At 37.9% G+C, this 20,509-nt stretch overlaps 1 protein-coding gene across 2 annotated transcripts in view; it reads left to right on the top strand.

Annotated features, from left to right (window-relative positions):
- OLFM3 (olfactomedin 3) overlaps positions 1-20,509 on the top strand; it is a 60,400-nt gene that overhangs the window by 23,962 nt on the left and 15,929 nt on the right. The window contains exon 1 of one of the 2 annotated variants that reach the window (XM_030494788.2): positions 15,866-20,496. The exons of the other annotated variant lie outside the window; for it this stretch is intronic. The gene's annotated coding sequence lies outside the window, so the exon portion shown is untranslated. Of the gene's footprint in view, positions 1-15,865; positions 20,497-20,509 lie in introns of those variants that run through there. 2 annotated transcript variants of the gene reach the window in all.

Below are 20,509 nucleotides of genomic sequence, written 5' to 3' on the forward strand. Positions count from 1 at the left end.
CTTCTCGTTTCATCTGTTATTTTTTATGTGTATGATTCTATTTAACTTCTTCTCTACTTATTTATTTAATCTTGTAAGTATTTCTGCTTTTTTCTGCTTTTACAATAGATTGCAGACAACTGTTTCCCAATCCAGAAGGCTTAAATCACAGTATGAAGATTGACTGTGAATTGCCTTAGATTCTTCATAATTACTAAAGACTGGCTTTGTGCAGTAACATCACTGTCTGTATGGAATGCTGGAAGGCTTACATTCACAATGCATAAACCAGTATCCTACGTTATAGCTACTTTGCACTTCATACGCCTTTGGCATAAGCAATGGCTTTAAGTCATACAGAATTTATCATCTGTCCTTCAACATCTGATAAACCACATTCTTCTTCAGGGAGGCTTTTGTTGGGATACCGATGTTCCCAACTGTCAGCTCTTTCAGTTTGTATTTCATCTTTAAGGGGTCCGTATGGTCATCTCAGCCATGCTATTTTCTCCAGATAATGGATAATATGTTTGATTATCTTCTCTCCAGGTATATCATATTTAAAAGTTTAAATTTTTCACATCTAGACAGTAGGGCCAGTTTTCTCTTTTTTTCTGTTTGGTAAGTTACAAGGAGAGTTGTTTTGCTTAATGAAGCAGAGCGTGCATTTTGTCCTCTGAAACAATGTTGTTTCCAATCCACTACATAAGGAGAAATGAGGCATCTTGTGAAGTAAGCATTAGAATATGAAATCAGAAAGTCTGCATTGCTAAGCCAGATTGGTCTTTGGGGAAAATGGATATTTGCACCCCACTAAAAAGCTATTATAATCACATTTGTTTGACTGCCAAGCAAGCTACACTAGAGTCCATTTGCTCCCTCCTTAATGCATCTGACTTCTAATACCTCAGTTTTCATAGAATCATAGAATTCTTTGGGTTAGAAGGGACCTTCAAAGCTCACCTAGTCCAAACCTTGGACATCTTCACTAGAGCAGGTTGCTCAGAACCACATCCAGCCTGGCCTGGAATGTTTCCAGGGATGATGCATCCACCACCTCTCTGGGCAACCTGTGCCAGTGTTTCACTACCCTCATTGTAAAGAATTTTTAGCTCATACCCAGCCTGAATCTCCCTCTGCCAGCTTAAACCCACGACCCCTCGTCCTGTCACAACAGGCCCTGCTGAAAAGTCTCTCCCCATCTTTCTCATAGGCCCCTTTTAACAGCTGAAAGGACACAATAAGGTGTCCCTGGAGCCTTCTCAAGAGATTTTACCATTCTTGTGGCAATCTCTTGCACCTCCTGATTATCAACCTTCATTCCCATTCCATTACATTCTAGCACCCTTGCCAAATCCAGGACAACATAAACTTACAGCAACACAGGGACAGTATCTTCTGAATTAAATGCTAATTCATCCAAGGCCCAAAGTACAAGAAAGAAGAACAAAAACAATAAATGATGTTTGAATCTAGATAGCACTTTTAACCCTTATATATTCAAACTTAGCTTTCCAGCTTGATCTCTAGAGTACTTCGCAACTGAGGTAAAAGCTAACATTTTTCATCTTCTATGTAAAGCAGTCTTTTCCTATCTCTTCCACTTTGCCTTTTTACTCTCATGTGTTCAGGGTGGAACTGTCTATGATCCCACATTTGAGGCTTGAGAGAAGTGCTCCAATCAAGGCTGCAAGAGTCAGACATACTTTCTTCTGTACTCATGACCAAGCTATATCGTTATTTTAAACCACTTGAAGTAGTTTGCCTGGGCCTTACCTTGACCTCCATTTAATTGTTTCAAGCTAACAATATGCATTGAGAAAGGATAGCATCGGATAAATGAGCTCATTTATATATGATATCTTGTTACATGTTGAAAGAAACACAAGTCCAGTATATTCTGTTTGTCTTTGGGACTGCTGATCAGCTCAACAGACTTGTAGCCATGACATTTCCCATACATCTGGGAATTCATAGCAGGGATGAAAGTCGTAAAGGAACATAGCTTGGGATCCTGCTTTGTGTTTTGCTATCTAAACATACTGCATTTATTTATAGGCAATTAATCATACCCTCGAGGAACTACTAGGAAAGTCCATACGAGGAAGGCTTGGACCTTAGCAAATCTAAGTCTACACTCTGATACCTAGATTTCTTAATAGGTACCCTCAAACTACAACTCCTAGAAAAATATTTGACCCTGCAAAGAAAGATGGAAAAACCTGGAGCCAGATTACAGAGTTCTTCTGAAAAGAGATCCAGATTTGGGAATCTGATTTTGAAACCAATATTCCCAAACCATGAAAGCAAACTGTAACACAGAAAACTAATATCTGTTAAGGGAGTGTTCTACATCCATGTATGTACATAAACCACATAAATTTTCTTGGAAGAGGTCATATAATTTATTAAACCAACTGATAAAGTTAGAGAAAACAGTTTGCTAAGGGAAAAATTTGGCAATTTATATTGCTTAAGACACCATAACCATGAGTTCCGAAGAATCAAAAATGCATAAGAACTGTAAACAGCTTCTTCTGTACAGCTCAGACATGTATCTGGAGAAATAACAAACAGGACAGACTGCCAGCAACAAAACATTTGGTTAGATCGTAGGATAAAACAAGATTGCTTGAATGTCCCCAGTCAAATGTAGGTTTCTAGACTGTTTTCCCATGCTCTAGATCATTCCCATAGGTGGTTTTGCTTTTAGAGCTGTTAAAAACCAATAAAGTATATTTCAAGTCTTTATCAATTTTTCCAAAGAATTAAAGTGTCTAAGCTGGTATTTCTTTGAAAGTCTTTGAAATGAGAATTTGTTGCTCGGCCCAAAATATCCATTTGTTTTACTAATAAATCATTAAATTTATGTAAAATTACTTGATTGACAAGTTTTCTGTGGATCAAAAAGTAATTTGCAACCTAGGGATTTCTCTCTTTCACGTATTAACAACTGATTAAAAGGGAGCATTCCAGAATGTTTCTTTTGGTCTCAAAGTCATTTAACAAAATCTCCAGTGATAAGTTTAATGTTTTAAATTCATCAGGATATTTTTAATTCATCCCACTTCAAATGAAAAAAATTTGTATGTCACTAACTTTATCTACTGAGTTTCCTTTTAACTCATGGAATAACTGTATCCTTAGTACGCTGACCAATGAATCAAAACCCTCGAAGTCCAGAGCAGACCTTAACAATGGCAGCAAAGGTAACCTATCCAAACCAAAATAATTATGACATATGTCTTGTGCAAATCATGCAAGTCAGGCTTTGCCTATAAACTGATTTTAATTATTTGCTCATAAGAAGCAAAAACCATTTGCAAAGTGACTGTCATTTAATTGACTCTTGAATTTAGCACTTGAATTTAAAACTCCATTTAAATTCTTCAGGAAAATGTGGTATAAATTCAAGACAGGTTTTGTTGAAGTGCCCTTCAGGAAATGGTGTGTATTATCTGTAAAATGTGCATGTGGGAGTTAAAAGGAAAATAGCTTTCAATGGACATAATTTAGAAAAGTATTCTTAACAGTGTTCAGCCTCAAGTGGTCATCACTTGCATCAGACTGAAGATCTGCAGGAGTCTGTTTCCTGAACGGTCTAAAATAGGCGAGAAGCTGCAACAAGCTAATGCTGGTGTACTGAGTTTTATTTCTATTGACAAAGCCAACATCTTAGAATCATAGAATCATAGAATCAAGTAGGTCGGAAAACACCTTCAAGATCATCAACTCTGACCATTACCCCAGCACTGCCAAGTCCAACACTAAATGCAACTTGCATTTGGGAGCCGTTGTTTAACAGTTTGCAGCATACATTTTAAACCCAACCATTACACATTCAAACTTGGTTAAACCTAGCAGGTAATGTGTTCAAAGCTGAAAGCAAGGAGCAAAGCTTGGGACCAATTTCTTTCAAAAAAGAGACTTAAATTCTTAAGAACATCCATTCCTGTCAACAGCTCGTGCTGCTCAGATAATGAAACTGCATTATGGTTGTTCATAAAATAACCCCCTGTAGAGAAGCTGTTTAAATCTGACACTGTCTTAGCCTACAGTATATCCACAGTTCTACCATACTTGACCTACAGAAAATATTAAATCCAAGAGCGTTAATTTTACTGACTTAAACACATCCATTTATTTTTATGGTAGATTAACATTCCTAAGCCTGGTACAGTTTGAGAATGCAAAGCTTGCTTAACTTGGCTGGAATAAGTATGTCACATCTTGGTCACCCCTTTCAAATAAAATCAGCTCAGATAATTTCAAAGTCACTGTTGCTGCTGATGAACAAGAACACTTACTTACCCATTTAGGCAAGACTACAAAGATTGCAGACTAGCACTATCAAGCAGAAAAAGTTGCATTATCATCAAACTAGGAATTCCTAGACAGGAATCTTGAAAATTATCTCTTCCTATATACCTGTACACCAAGTTTTCTTGTTATTACTGACTGTGCACTGCTAGAGTCATGCATCAATATTTCTACTTTCCTTTGCTCCTTTGACTCTTTCCTTCCCCTTTGTGTGCAAGAAAGCTATGAGAAATAAGAACACAGGCAGCAGGCATTTCCCTGAAAACCAAAACACAAAATCCTTGCAAATAGCCCTATGGCATTCCATCTGGCCCCCAAAAAGACAGATATTTTCCCTAAGCACTGAGTTGGGTTCCATCTGGAATCACTTTTCTCATTATTTGGGACAGATTGACTATGTGTTATATTCATAAGAAAACAAATCAATGATAATTTGTTATTCCATCAAAAGTGAAAACTCAATAAAAACATATATGTGAAATGCAGTTTCTTTGGCTTCCTACTTTTGACCTCTGCAGTGTTTTCTTCAGCATCTTTCTATTTCTGTCAAACCACCTCTTTTTATGTAGGTTTTAAATCATTTTATTCTAGTTATAAATTTAAAACTGATTTCCAAGGCTAACAGTGATGGATCTTAATGCTTTTTTATTGCTATTTAATTGCCTTAACATCACCAGCGCTTTAACGAATTTGCAAAGATGTACCCATTTCTTTTCCAGTTTCATGTTAATAGTTTTTACTGTTATGGTTTAACATCTTGGTGCTTTTTAAAAGCAGGAGATCTGAATCTTGGCTAGAAACACACTAATGCAAGACAAATAATACTTCAAATAATGAAAAAGAAGCTAGGTTAATTTGATGACATTTCAAATACTAAACATTTTAAGCCCACCAGCAATTGTCAACCTCCTTATATTTAGAAGTGCCCGGAAAGAGTATATATTTAAATTTGTTCTTGAAATATTAAATACTTCATAATTTTCTCCTCCCAAGTTGCATTTGAAAATGTAATCTCTACTTCTTTACAGCATTTCTTACCTCTCTCTTGCTATCAAGATACTTCAAAAGACAGTTTCACCCCTCTAAGCAATGCAGCACAGATACACCCATAGAGCACACATCGTGCCTGGGATGTTTGTCTTTACTGGGTTTCCAGGTGAAAATTAAAGTGTTTCTGCTCGCTGTTAAGACCAAAATGATGATGCTTTGTTTGCTTACAAAAGGCATTATTACAACTCATGATACTAAATGGTAGTTCATAGAAATCATCCAGCAAAATACTTCGCTATGATTAAAGACTTTCACCTTTAGCTCCAGCAATATTGATGACACAATTTCATTAGATTTTCTCTGTTGAAGATGGAAGTATCAATATTCTCAGTTACTTTCAGCGTATGAAGGAATGACACATGAATGGTTTGGGTGCAAGAAGACTATAGTTATATATCGGGATCTTGAATACTGTATTCTATATTCTGATATATGACTGATGGGGTTTTTTTTCCTTTTAAATTACAGAAAAGTTCATACCAGATAGTCTGGAACTTAAGCTTCAATGAAATCCAAATCAGCATCTCAGGTGAACTGTGTAATCGGCTGTAGTTTAGTCCTCTCACTTTTAAGATATGGTGCTATCACAACAATTAATTACAACTTTTCTGCTGCAGATGATTTAGGCTTCAGACCTGAAGAGTACAGAGATTTTTCTTAGTGAAAAAGCTGTGTATCATTTGAGAGTGGAGCAGGTCTTACCCTCGTGACTTTTACAGTAGTCTGGATTAAAATTTCCTTTTCTTATTTTGGGATTGTTGAGATGAGTTTGTGCATGGTTTTTAAATTCTCTTTTTGGATTGAAAACGCTTTTCAGGAGCTCCAGCACAAGTTGTAGGTCAAAAGTTATTCTTTGCCCTTGTACAAATAGTTCCTTCACTTTCTGCATCACTGTTGGCCAAACTGCAGAAACTCGTTACAAGATTTAGTAGAAATCTTCTACTAAATTTCTCTGTCATTTGATAATGAGTTCATTAGATGTCCCTGCAAAATTAGTATCAAACCTTGAAAGTTATGTAAATGCTTTCATTAACCAAAATCTTGGCCCTTTTTATCAATGAGATCTAAAAGCTTCTGTAAAAACTTCACAAGCTAAGCCTGTGAATTTTTTTCTTCACAGTCACATTGCTAAGCAGTCCTTGAAAAACTCACCGACTTTGTCATTCTGACTTGGTGAATTCCTCCTAATTCAAGCTAGAAAGAAAAAAGCCTGCATTGAACTCCTTGTGGGCAGAAACCTTTTTCTCTGGAAATGAAATCTTTGCTTATAAGCTAGTCATTGATGCCCGCTCTTCACACATTTCAGATTTTTCTCCTGTGCGAAATAAGAATAAGAATCCCTACAGTTTTTAATTTTGATATTATAAACACAGGGTTATGGCAGCACACACGGATTAAGTGGAGATGACAAAAAATAGCCCTAGAGTTACATTGCTGGAAAGAGATTTTGAAAATCACAGAATCCCAGACTGGTTTGTGTTGGAAAGGACCTTAAGATCATCTAGTTCCAAGCCCCTACCATGGGCAGGGACGCCTTCCACTAGACCAGGTTGCTCCAAGTCCCTTCCAACCTGGCCTTGAACGCTGCCAAGGATGGCGCAGCCACAGCTCCTCTGGGCCACCTATGCCAGTGCCTCACCACCCTCAAAGGGAAGAATTTCTTCCTTATATCTAACCTGAACTTCCCCTGTTTAAGTTTAAACCCATTCCCCCTTGTCCTGTTGCTACAGTCCCTATGGAGAGTGTCAGTAAACAGAAGGCTTCTGATGTGGTATCACTTCAGTCTTCCTCATTTGTATGCCTCTGTTGTCAGCTCCCTAAACCCGACAGAACTGCAAAATTTCGGCCATCTTGTAAATTCTGAATGACCTTGTTTCCTTTGGTCATAAATTGCAACTATAAAAGAATGAGTATAATGTGACTGGTGTGTACTGATATTTGTTTTTAGAATACTTTGGATCTGGAATCTGAAATGTAAGCCTTTTGTGAGGGATAAGGCATTGATCAGTTTGATGTCAGAAGTGCTTACTGTGCTGTAAAAGCTTTCTTCTCTCTCTCTCTGCCATAGACTGTAGTATCAGACATTCCACTGCATGACTGCAAAGCAACACAAAGGCCAGCCATTTTCCACCATCTCCTCAACTGCTGCAATCATGTTCTGTACTAACTGGAAAATCACTAGTCACATCATCATTAGTCTGAGACCACAGTTTTCTAACTCAGAGAACAGGATTCAATGCCTGTTTTAGAGACACATGAAATATGGGATAAAGGATAACACATTAAACAGTGAATAATCACAAGCATTGAAATGATTAACCTTTAAGTACCACCATGTAAGCCACGTAGTTATATTATGAACATAGTTGTTTAGACTACCTCTCCAGTTTTTATCTTCCACAAGTTTGAAGAAATATTCTACACTGCTCACAGTTTTCTGTGCCTAGTTTTATGAGAACTTTCAATGTACGTCACTCATTTCTGATCAAAAGAACATGACCTCTCCTAATAGTTGCTAACTATTGCAACTGTCTGGAGCTGTTGGAGCAAGTCCAGAGGAGGCCACGAGGATGATCAGGGGCTGGAGCACCTCCATATGAAGACAGGCTGAGAACAGTGGGACTGTTCAGCCTGGAGAAGAGAAGCTGCGTGGAGACCTCAGAGCTGCTTCCAGTGTCTGAAGGGGGCTACAAGGGTGCTGGAGAGGGACTCTTCACCAGGGACTGTAGCAGGGGCGATGGGTTCAAACTGAAACAGGGGAAGTTCAGGTTAGATCTAAGGAAGAAGTTCTTGCCTGTGAGGGTGGTGAGGCACTGGCACATGTTGCCCAAAGACGTAAATGCCCCATCCCTGGCAGTGTTCAAGGCCAGGTTGGATGACCCTTGGGCAACATGGTCTAGTGTGAGGCGTCACTACCCATGGGACCTTAAGGTCCTTTCCAACCCTAACCATTCTGTTATTCTATGATTCTATGAAAGTCAGAATACAAATTATTTCTTTCACAATGTAGAAAATCTTAAGTTGTATGAACTAGAGTAGCCTTATTTGTCCCAAAAAAGAAGCAGCTTCCAAAACTTAGAATATTAACCAGTTCAGGATTTTGTTAATTCTCAAGGAAGGATATCAACCCTCACACAGCAAGCAGTACACGCATGGGGACAGAATGATCATGCTGAGCATGGACACACTGTCCTATGCATAAATACTAAATTTATAAAAAGGTGTTTTGGATTGTCTGTCTTCTAGGTATCTTTCTTTTGTTACATTCAAGTGACAAGTCAGGAGCAAAGAGACGGCAGTCTCTAATATCTAACCACTAAGTATGTCTCAGTACTTTCAGCTCCATTTTTTTCCCTCTCTCTTCTTCCCTGCAGCTTTCTTTTCCTTCCCCCTTCTAGTATTACAAGTTATTGCAAGCTTTTAATGTTCAAACTAGTTTTTACAATCTTGGTTCTCACCCATATGCAAAAATCTTTATCATCCATATCAAAACTCACAAAATTGGCATCATGTTGCTCCAGGAAAATGGCAGCAAAGATGAAAACACACTTTATTTACCCCTACAGTTTTCAGAAGAACATCTTAAACGTAGTACTCTGCAATGCCCATGCAACATTGCGCCCTGCCATTCCGTGGATGTTCATAAGAAGAGGAAGGATCCCAAGGTCCTTCAAAAGCATCAAATTCCCACCTTCTGTTGAAGGGAAGAGAATTCTCTGCACAATCGTTAGTCACTCTCTACAAAACAAACACACCTCTCTATATTTAGAAAAGAAACTTTTTGAGTTAGCATGACTAACCTTGATTGAAAAGATGACAGAACAGAAAAGGGTGATTTCACTAAACTCTTTTTCTCCCATTAGATCCATCATCATATCACACATTTGAGCAATGCTAATAAGGTTTTACAAAGTATCTGATATAAATGCTATTGAAAATCAAAATGGTAGGAAATCAGCTGAAGAAGATTTCATTTCGGTTAGTCCTTCCCTGCCCATTTTTAGCCCAGCTGTTCCAATTAACATGGAATTTAGGAAAGTTCACTTCAGAAAGCACGTCACTTTAAACGCATTATTATAGAATCATGTAATGGTCAATAGAGTTTAAAAATCCCTTGCTCAATTCTTGTACTATCAGTGGAGATGCCTGACTGAAGAATGTCACTGTGTATGCACAGATGAGCTGGTGAAAGCAAATTCTCTATAAAAGGCACATACCTCTCAGTCTGCTCTTACAAAGAAAGAAATGGTATATTACTACTCACAAGTAGCAAAGGTTTTTCTTTTTTGGACGAAAGCATAGTTAGATGAAGAAGCTAATGTTTTCTCAGGGTTTCTAAATTCAGAGACTTGGAATTGGCAAAGGGCAAAGATGTACTCTCTCAGTCCACCTGCAGCTGGATGAATTTTAATTGCTATTCAGATTCTGAGAACTTTGCTTTATATGCGCATTAACCTTGTGTGAATAAATAATAATGCTCAGGAATATGACTAATGTACTGACATGCTTCATTAAATCAATGACTGCTGAGTTACCACTACAATATGTCACATGAAGAAAAGGAACTCTGTACACTATAGGATAACACAAAGCAAGGGAAGCTTTGACTTTAGAAAGTAGGCATGAGCTTACTTTCTAAACCTAACCCGTCAAAGTACAAACTTCCTGAGATTTAAGATTACTGACTTTGCTTTACTTCAAAGGAAGCTATTTAAGACAGCTGAGCCATGAGGATGGAATCACTTGGATCACTATCTATCTGCACAAAATGCAAGGTTTTAGGCAAACCCTTTTTAGCATTTACCCATGAACAGGACTTTGAATTGTAAGAAATATTTGGGAAGGAAGTAACTTTTTTTTTACACACACATTACATAAGCTGACATCAGGCTTAAGTGGCTGCTGCTGAACTGCACCACTTTTTGTCTTTCTCACTATCACTGTTTCTTTTCCTCCACCAGGAGGTACTTTTAGACATTTTTCATGCATTTCTATATGTGTGTGCTCACATATTGCTGACTGTCAGGACATTTGTTTTGCTGATATTCCTAATACTGACATTAATTACTTTTTATAAGACAGAGATTGTCATACCACAGTTTTACTAACATAACATTAGGCTGTATTCTCATTTACATTAGACTTTATTTAACCCATATCAAAATGTAACAGGGTCTCAAAGTAGAAGTAAACAGCAGAAACCAGAAAAGTCTGCAACTTCCTATACCATAAAAATGAAAAAAGGCATTCATATAATACCTTAAGAATACCTTTAATATCCCTAATAATCTATAATATACTGGAATTACAGATTCAAATACTTTTACATAAGATCAGAAGACGGCATCTGTAGTTATTCAGTACAAATACTTTAGCTTTTACTGACTTCCAGAGAAGTCAGCTATGAAAAGAGGAAGCTATCATACCAGTAGAAATTTCAGGGTGATAAAGAACAGTGTTCAGATTTTAGAACTGCTCCTTTCTAGCTCTTGTTCAGAAAAGTACTTCATGGCAGTTTATAGTTTGTAGACTAGAAATGTGAAATTACACCTTTTTTTTTTTTTCCTTTAAAAATAGAAGCAAAACAGAGCTGAACTGAAACACAGATAACAAAGTTTGGTTTCTACTTCCTAACAATAGGAGAATAACTCCAGTTTTTCTGTGGTTTCTGGCAGGAGCTTTGTGATTTCGGATGTATTTCTCTCCAAAATTTTCCACTATTTGCTTGCTATTTGTTAATTTAGCCAAATATTTAAGGCAAAATACTACTAAAATTAAAGTTTTAGTTCCTTAACAGAAAGATTTCTTGGACATTTTTACAGTTCTGATAAGAACACAAACAAAATATAGTTCCGGTATTTCCACTGTTCAGGAAAGTAACCTTTTCAGAGACTTCCTGTTCCCACATATGCCTTCTCTTGCAAAAAGACACTACGGAGGGACTCTTCATCAGGGACTGGAGCGATAGGACAAGGGGTGATGGGTTCAAACTGAAACAGGGGAAGTTCAGGTTAGATCTAAGGCAGAAGCTCTTCCCTGTGAGGGTGGTGAGGCGCTGGCACAGGCTGCCCAGAGAAGCTGTGGCTGCCCCATCCCTGGCAGCGTTCAAGGCCAGGCTGGACGGGACTTGGAGCAACCTGTTCTAGTGGAAGGTGTCCCTGCCCGTGGTAGGGGGTTGAAACTGGGTGATCTTAAGGTCCTTTCCAACCCAAACCAATCTGGGATTACTCTGAATCAACTATTAGACAAACAGGTGCATAAAGTGAGGAAGTTGGATATGTAGAATATTAACTATTACACTGAATAAGTAACATCCCTGTCTAGGGGAAAGGTGTAGCCTATGTAAACAACCCCAAGTTTAGCATGAAATTTGCAGCAGTATAGGACACAGCTGCCACATACTTATGATTTACAGAGTTCCAGTGCAAGCTACTCTACTGCTAGCTCCTGGGCTGGAGCTGTGTTAGAAAACTCATGCACCTCTACAAGCTGCCATCATCCCTGCACTGTAGTGCAAATGTGCTTTCAAAGCCCTTGTGCAGTAATAGGGAATCTAACTTCAGCACCATGCGGATACCAACCAGATACCAACTATATGATGATTTTAAGTTATATAGCCAGCAGAGAGTACTAGAGGATTATCTCTCACTACACTCTTTAAAGATGTATCTAGCAGCAATACTATGAATCACAGGGCAGCAGGTCTTCTCTTTAGCAGGTAAACTAGTTGGAAGAAAATAAAGTACTAAATTACATTAATGAATACTGTCACAAGAACCAAGCAGCGTGTCATCTGTTAGGAGTAATCATTAATAACCAGTGTTTTTTGCAGGAGTTGAAATACTCATAATAACCAAACAAATAGCATTCTTTGCAAAAGTTCAAACTAAACTGGATTAAGGATAATCAGCAGTAATTATTCATCTGAACTTCAGAAAAGCCTTTTATTGTCTTTTGAAAGTGCCTTGTCCAAGGTTAAAACTGTCAGGAGGGGACCAATTATGTTCCTTTGACGAACAGAAAACGTTTAAGAGAAGAAAACCGAAAATATTAACAGCTGCAGCACAATGCAGTAAAAAAACGCAAATCTATCATTACCTTAAGGAAATGTCTTGGGAATTTAACATACTTATTAAACTGCTGAAAGAAGACATAACAAAAAAAGTGATAAAACTTGTGAATGGCAATTGTTTTTTTTGTGTTAGGTCTAGAGAGGATGCTGAGGGACTTCAGAATAACCCAATAAAACTAGAAAATGATGCAACATTGCCAAATGTTACCTCGTCTGTATTGGAAGTAATTGATGCAATTATTAATGAAACTGAGCAATTGCCAATGAAAGGCAACAGTTCAGCAAAAAGCCTGAACTCTTGATGTTATTCTGGACAGATCAATATCCACATCTGATCAGTGGACAAATTTGAGCCTATCTCCACTGAAACACGAACTGTTTCAAATACTCAAACACCTCTGCTCGCTATGCCCTTCATCATGTTGAGGTAATGCCTGACTGACCTCTGTCTCAAGGCTCCCTATCAAGGGTGTCTTGCCACAGGGTCTTTGTCTTCAGAAAAGTGTATGTAATGGCCACCATTGCAAAAGCCAAGCTTTTCTGAAATGTATCTCTTGAAATACAGGAAATATGCTGAGTTAATCAGAACTGTGAAATGCAGGAGTGCTTCTGAGGCTCTGCATCCAACAGCACATCCCTGTACCACCACAAGCCATCCTGGCCTGAAACAGAGCACATACCAGCTGTCTTTGCACTCTGGTTTTCACAGTAAGGTAACCCAGATGCTTGGCTGGAGCCAGTGTATTGTAGCAGTTGCTTACTCCAGACAAGCAGGAGGCCAAGGTCCTAGAACACACCCCAGAGGGTGAGTACAAACACCACTACAAAAGTTGATTATGAAACCTAATGCTGCTCTTGGCTCCTTTGGAATCAACAGAACAATATAAAATAGAGCCACCACTGGCTTTCTAAGGGTATCAACAGTGTCATGAGATTTAACAAAACTGAGTTGTTTCATGGGCTTATCATATTTGCAGTATCCAAATGCATTTTTCTATTAAGTAGCTGGAAGCAATTCTGATTGTTGCAAGCAAATGAAGGTTATAATTTATTTATTTATTTATTTTCAATGGAAAATTGCAGATTTGGATGTTTCAAATTTGCAATCAAATCAGGACTTCTAATACGTATGTTTTTCACATAAGACACAATTAATCTGTGGATGTCCTTGCCAGTGGATGTTGTTCCTTCTAGAAGTACAGATGAGTTTAAAAGTTACTTGAGAAATTCATGGAAAAAAGCATCATGAAAAGCTGTAGAACACAAAGGTGTAACCTCTGGCACAGTAACTACCACAGCTTGCTGGAAGGTAACACCAAGAAAAGTATCACTATGTGTTTGTTCTCTTCTTATACTCCTCTTCTAAGCATCCACTTCTGGGAATTGCTAGAGAAAGGAACTAAATGGATCAAGGAGACTGACCCAGTGCAGCATTTTTTTAATGGGATGCTTTTTTTGGAACTGAGAAAAAAAATCGCGTTTTCGTATTCAGACATCAACATAGAATCATGGAATCAATCGGGTTGGAAAAGACCTTTAAGCTCATGAAGTCCAACCGTTCGCCAGCACTGACAAGGCCACCACTAACCCATGTCACTGAGGGCCTCATCTACACGGTGTGTGAACACTTCCAGAGACAGTGACTCCACCACTGCCCTGGGCAGCCTGTTCCAATGCCTGAAGAATGTTTCAAGCTATCAGTTAATATTTTGAAAGCAGTCCAAGTTCTCTGGAGACAATGGCCCTTGTGTGTTATTTTATCCCAGGAGATTTGGTATCAACTAAAGAAACTATGTGAAATAAGTCTAAACACGTGCAAAATAGTGTGTGCATTCAACATGCTACAGGTAAATAAAACTACTACATTTAGCATTGAATTATCATTTTCATATTTAGGTCTTTTACTGCAATGTTTACTAGAGAAGCTAGAAAAAGATGATTTTCCTGTGCAGAAGCTGTATAGAAGCAAACTCATGTGCTTTCACCGTTTTCAAATGCATCTCTTCAGTGAATTAGGTTTTTTGAGTATTTCACAGCTCACCTTACTGTGTGACTCCCACTAAACGTTTAATACTTGGATACACAAAATGTGTCTTTGTATTCTATTGCTGGAAGACTCCTTACAAGATTATAAAATAGCTCTGAATCTGTTTTTCAATTTCTTTTCACAAAATTAATGTGTCTTCGTTAAAATGCAGAGATTTATTGAAGTAATTCTGAATGAACACTGGAAGAGAAAATTCTAGCCTGAATTTGGTGTACAAGCTCTGAGAAGCTGAAAAACTAGTTGCAGGGTTTTAGTAACTGTAATAAATATATTTATTTGTGATCACGCACTGCTATAAGAACGCACTACTCCAGTTTCACTACAGGTTTCCTTCATACAGAGCGCTAAATTCCTTTAGAAAAATACAGGCTTTTGGAAGCAAATTCCCTAACTAAGAAACAAAGTCCCTGACTAACTCTGGAAAAAATACAGTCTTCTACCTCTCTTCAAACTTGAAAGCAAGTTCTCTCTAAAATAATTGCTGTTAGAAATCCCTGCTCAGCATTTTGTCCTTTAAAAATAATCCTAAAAATGAAAAACTACCCCACCAGCACAATAATTTCTACAATCTTTTTTTCTGGTGTAGGTTTGTTGGGGTTTTTTTCCCCCCTATACTTGCTCAATTTATGAAAAAGGTTAATTGCCACTGAACCTGGATATCCACAGCACTAGAGAACAGTAGATTTAACAGCAGATTAGAGCCAAAAGAAGCCTCAGAATGCTACATATGCAACCCACAATTTGTCCTCTGTTCACATCCAAATGACAATGAAAACATGTGGGGTCTGCCAGCCCTGGATGTAGCAATAACTTTTGGCATAAAACCTTCAAAATAGCAAGAACACTGAGAAATAAGAATCTTTACTGCTTCAATATTCTTTTATGAACAACAAATATCTTAATAACAAGCTGTGCAAATAATGAAGTCACTGATGTTTGTAATTTTATGTGAGATCAGCGAATCAAGGAAGGTCCAAAAAGGTTTCTGGTGTTTTCACGGGCAGGTTGACAGTTCTCCCCCTTCCCCATCCACTTGGACAAGTATAGTATCGTGTTTAGAAATAGACCTGAGCATACTTCTACCAAAGCAATGACGGGGAGTGAAGGGTTATTTGGTTTTGGATTTGTGATTGGGCTTTTGCATTTCAGACAGGAACACATACCACGCTGAGAGGATTGAACTACTTCAATGCTAATTGACTCTCTAGCACCTATAAAGAGGTAGTTCACCCTATGCCATCTCCCACTGGAAACTCCAATGATTATTAGCATAGAAACTAGTTAGTTGTCAACATGAGATAGAAGTATTAGTAAGAGCAGAAGGACAGAGGGCAAATAAGGATACGAGTGTTTTTAATGGATTATTCAAGCTGGGTAGCTTGATCTTTCATGCTGTGGATGTTGTGCTGCAGTCATGCCTCTCACTGCCAGCCTGCACTGGGATAATAATCAGTCACTATGAAAACTCATTAGCTCCACAGCAATGAGTCCTCCACTGCTGAAGCTTGGTGCTGTCCTTAGTACCATGGCAATGATCTCTAACTGGATGTCCCAAACTCTCCCATCTCTGGTAGGACTAAACACCACCAGAATTACCACTTCAGGTACTCTAGTAAGTAGCTCTGATGTGTTGCAAGCCATCTTAATGCTGAAATAGTATTTAAGTGCCAGCAAAAGCTTTAGTTTGTTGCCTCTTTGTAAATCTCTTTCTAAGCTACTAATCTTCCTGTCAGCACTTAATGCATGCTTCTCTTTGGGCATCATAAAACTGCACACTGGTGAGCATGTTGTGATCTTACTATGAAAAGAAAGCTTTTAAAATAGCATCCTTAAATATTTCAGAACAAATGCCTTCATCTTGAGTGTGAAATGCTAAAAATAGTACAGGAATTTCATTTGTCTTGACCTTTTTTCCTATGTTTGCTGTTCTAGAAAAATGTATTGCATTATTAAGGAAAAAAAAAATACCTGGCAGTAGGTTTCTTTTTGTCTGAATAATTTTATATATTAGCTATTCATTACAATATGGAAGAGGTCTGATTCTTTCCTATTTTTCTTCATCAGAGTACAGTTGAGCAAATAAACAGCTGTTAGAGACACAATAAAATTGGTACTGGGAGGCTGGGTGCCAGAATTTTAGAAAGACTGATATGGGAAGAATACAAATGACACAGCACTTTGTATCATTGATGCTCACATACAGCAGCCTCTGTTAATAAAGACCTACAGAAAAGCTGTGATTAACTACTCATGAGAAGCCTAAAAATTAAAGTAATACTTAAATTGGACAAGAGGGAACACTATACTGGTATCCATAAATTAAAGTCCAATACCATTTTCCTAAATGGTTAGTACAACACTCTGTATCTTTTTGTGTGACTGCAACTAGATGTTTACATAATAGTATGTTATGTAAAATGTAAATTTAACTATTTGTACAGTAGTGCACTATGCTCAGAACTTAGCTTTTTAGTTGTAACTAAAAAGGATGCATTTACTTATAGATGTTTAGTTAATTGAATATATGCATGTAGAAAATCACTGCATTTAGACTTTAAATATTACTACTTCAAAATTAATTGAATGGTGCTGTGAGAAAGAATTCTGTTGTGGTTTAGAGCAGCAAGAATTGGTGAGAAGACAAGAAAAAGTTCACTTTTATTTTCCTTAAATTTCACTTATGCTTATTGAATGACAGTATATATTCCTAGTTCTTGTGGCAATATGATAAGTAATAAAGTTCTCTATCACATTTAAATCCAAGTTTAAAGTTACAACTGACTACAAGATGCACACTAGTTATTATAACATACACAAACATGTAATTATACATACACACACACGTGTTTATACATGTTAACACATTCAGGTTCCAAGTAAACTGTCATGCTTCCCTTGGCTACAACAGAGCACTGCTGATGTAAATGCCTGCTAAGTATTATTTCAGTGATGCTCTTTGCACTCATTGAATTGAAGTTACATGCATATTTTGTGTTTCAAGAGGTATAGCCAGGAAATTAGCATAAAAACTGGATTATCTGAGCTTGGCAACATCTACCAAGTAAAACAAATACAAACTTCAGTCACGTGGGGTTCTTTCTGCATAAAACCAAGCACCACAAACCTGTGATCTTTCTCTGTCTCTAAACATTAGATGTTGGCTGAGAGACTTCATGCTCCAGGTGCTCAGTAATACTGAGGTCATCACTGAGTGGTTTTTAACTGCCATCAAGAGTTGTCCACTGGCAGCTTGTCCAATGAACAGTGCAGCACATGCACTTCTCCAGAATGTCTCTCCTAGCAGATACGCAGCTTATAAATGTGTATATAGTACCAGGAAAAAAAACCAACCAAAACTTCCCAATTTCCTCCCTTCTGGAAGAATTGTACAAGGAGGTGGGATCAGGGAAAGGGCCTCCTCTTTTGAGCTCTCTTTCAGTCCAGGATTGAAATTACAAGACAAACTGGTAATATACTGTTTATATTTAAGCAACCATATTGAAGTATACATACTGCCATTTGTCCTGTCATTAGTAAAAATGGAGGTAGGAGTTTTATCAGAATATATAAAAGGGCAAGTGAAAAACTAAATATTTTGGAGGTAAGTGAAGTGAGTCTGTGGCACAGCAGCCTGCCAAGGCAATGGTTAATACTGATCTTTATAGGGACTCCTCTGTTTTCCCAGATTTTCAAGAACTAGCATAATTATTGTTGCTATTCTCCACTTGTTCGTTCTTTCCCTGCTTGTTTACTAAGGCCTGTCAGCAGTAAGCCTGCATCTGAAGAGTAGATTCAGTAGCTTCTGTAAGGTTCTAATGTCTTCTAGCTCGTTCCCTGCATGGCACAGCAGTTTCTACTTGAGGTAGGGGTTAAATGTCAAACTGAAAAAATAACACAGAACCTACAGACACACTTGTTTTTCTCTGTGATCACTCAGCCTAATTAATGAAGAAACCCTAATAGCCCAAATACAGGGAACCACAGAATACCAAAAAGAACTGTAGCCTAAACTGTAGGAGTACTATGTGAGTGCTTATTTATGCAGAGGCAGCAAATAACCAGATTGGGCCTGACAGTCTGTCATTGTGAGAAATATTTTACCAAATATCAGTTACTTTTTCAAATCAAGCCATATGTTAGACACCATAAGAAAATATCTGCTAAGTCAATCAGTTAAGTTGCGGGTTTTCCCTTAGGTAAAGCCAAAAGAGATACCCATGACATAAGTACCTTTGATAACACAGCCTGGATTATAATGGCTTTACTATAGACTGTGCATGATCCTGGTATCTCATACATTTCTACTTTAGAAAACTTACTGGAATGCAGCAAAACCAGTTGCTACCAATCTAAACGTAGCAGGTATAAGGCTCAAATATCACAATTTTTCATAAACTCATGTGAAGTATTTCTGTCCTAAAGGAACTATAATCACAAACTCTATGCTCCTGAGTGGGTTGCTGAACTTCAGTGAGAATTACACTTCCTTGCTTTTGCATGACAACACTGTCTGGGCATAAGTTCTATAGAGTATCCTGGAAACTACTGGTATGAATAGAGTTTACACTTCACAAGGGTTACCAGCCTTGATAGGCTTCACTTGTTGAAGCTCACAATTTTAGTAGCTGCTCAAAATCAATTTAAATGGTCTCTGCAGATGTAATTTTGTCTAGTGTGTATTGTTCTCCATGTCTTAAACTAGATTCCCTTAGCCCTAAAAGTTAAGGTAAAGAGAGGCAGTATAATTTAGCACTGATCTCTGGATACACTTTTCTAGCAAACCTGAAGGCAAATTCAGCTGTCCTCTTTTTGCAGTTATCTACATTATGACCCTTCGGTTTTCCTTGCAAAACACGAGAACAATACCCTTTTATCCAAATACCATTTTGATTTCTCAATTAACTACAGTAGAAGGGGTCACTGCTATCTTCAATGACTTCTTCAGAAGAGTCATTGAAGATGAAAAGTCTGTGCTCTTTTCTAACCTCAGTCTACAGGGACATGCACCTCTTCTGAGGTGAGGAACTCTGCAACTAATTCTGCACTGAGCTGCCAGTAAAGCATCAATATCTAAGCTTGCAAGTTTAAATAATCATTCTCACTGCTGACACTGAGCACAGTTTTATAATGTAACTAGTAATTGATTCCAACTGTGTCCAGCCCAAAATTACTTCATGGCATCATTAGCACCTGTACTATGAAACTCAGTAGTCAGTACTGTATTATTAGGAATGAATAATGAGCAATATTAACTTTAAATTACAGTTTTAAAAGAAAGTTAAAAAAAAAAAGAAAAATCACTTCTGGTGTCCGTTAGTTTTCATTCCATCACCTGAATCTTTTCAATCATCTATTTCTATTGCTTTCTCTCACTCTTATGCTGTGCATTTCTATACATCCCATTAGACAGACAGATACCTAGTCTCACGAGGTATCACACAGACTTTAACTGCAGTGCATTGCTAGCCTGCTCTGTAAGCAAATGTGATTTTTTTTTGGTTTTCTTTCTCAGTCATGGTGGCTGTAAAAAAGAACAGGTTAGAAACTTCCAGCATTATTCTGTCCTAGTGAAGGATTTGCAATGTCTTAATTGCACTGTGCCATTCTTGCCATGACCACCATTCCCCTTAACTAACCACACACCCTGGAGCAAGCTGCTCTTCCCTTTGGTGTCTGTGCAGTAGAAGTCAACGAAGAATGGTTTTCTGCATGCTGCGTCTTTAAAAGCAAACCTGTTACCCCACACTCCAAACTGCTGCTGAGCCAATTCCCAGCGTGTGAGTCACATACACAGTGCTCCCTCTTTGGGCTTTTTGATTTGTTCATTCCTGTCTTTGTTGTTTCCATTAGTCTAAAGCAAAAGTCATTCAGGCTGAAAGGACATGTTTGTTCTCTGCTGCTGAAAAACTGTCACATCCCTTTGCAAAGAATTAAATCACCTAGTTTGTGCTGAATCGCAAGCCGAAAACTGTTCTCATCACCCTTGGAAACTGTGTGTGCTGGACACTTCTCAAGAACCATTACAGAGGTGAGAGATAGAA

Source organism: Strigops habroptila, chromosome 8 (assembly GCF_004027225.2).
Source record: "Strigops habroptila isolate Jane chromosome 8, bStrHab1.2.pri, whole genome shotgun sequence".
Lineage (NCBI taxonomy): Eukaryota > Metazoa > Chordata > Aves > Psittaciformes > Psittacidae > Strigops > Strigops habroptila.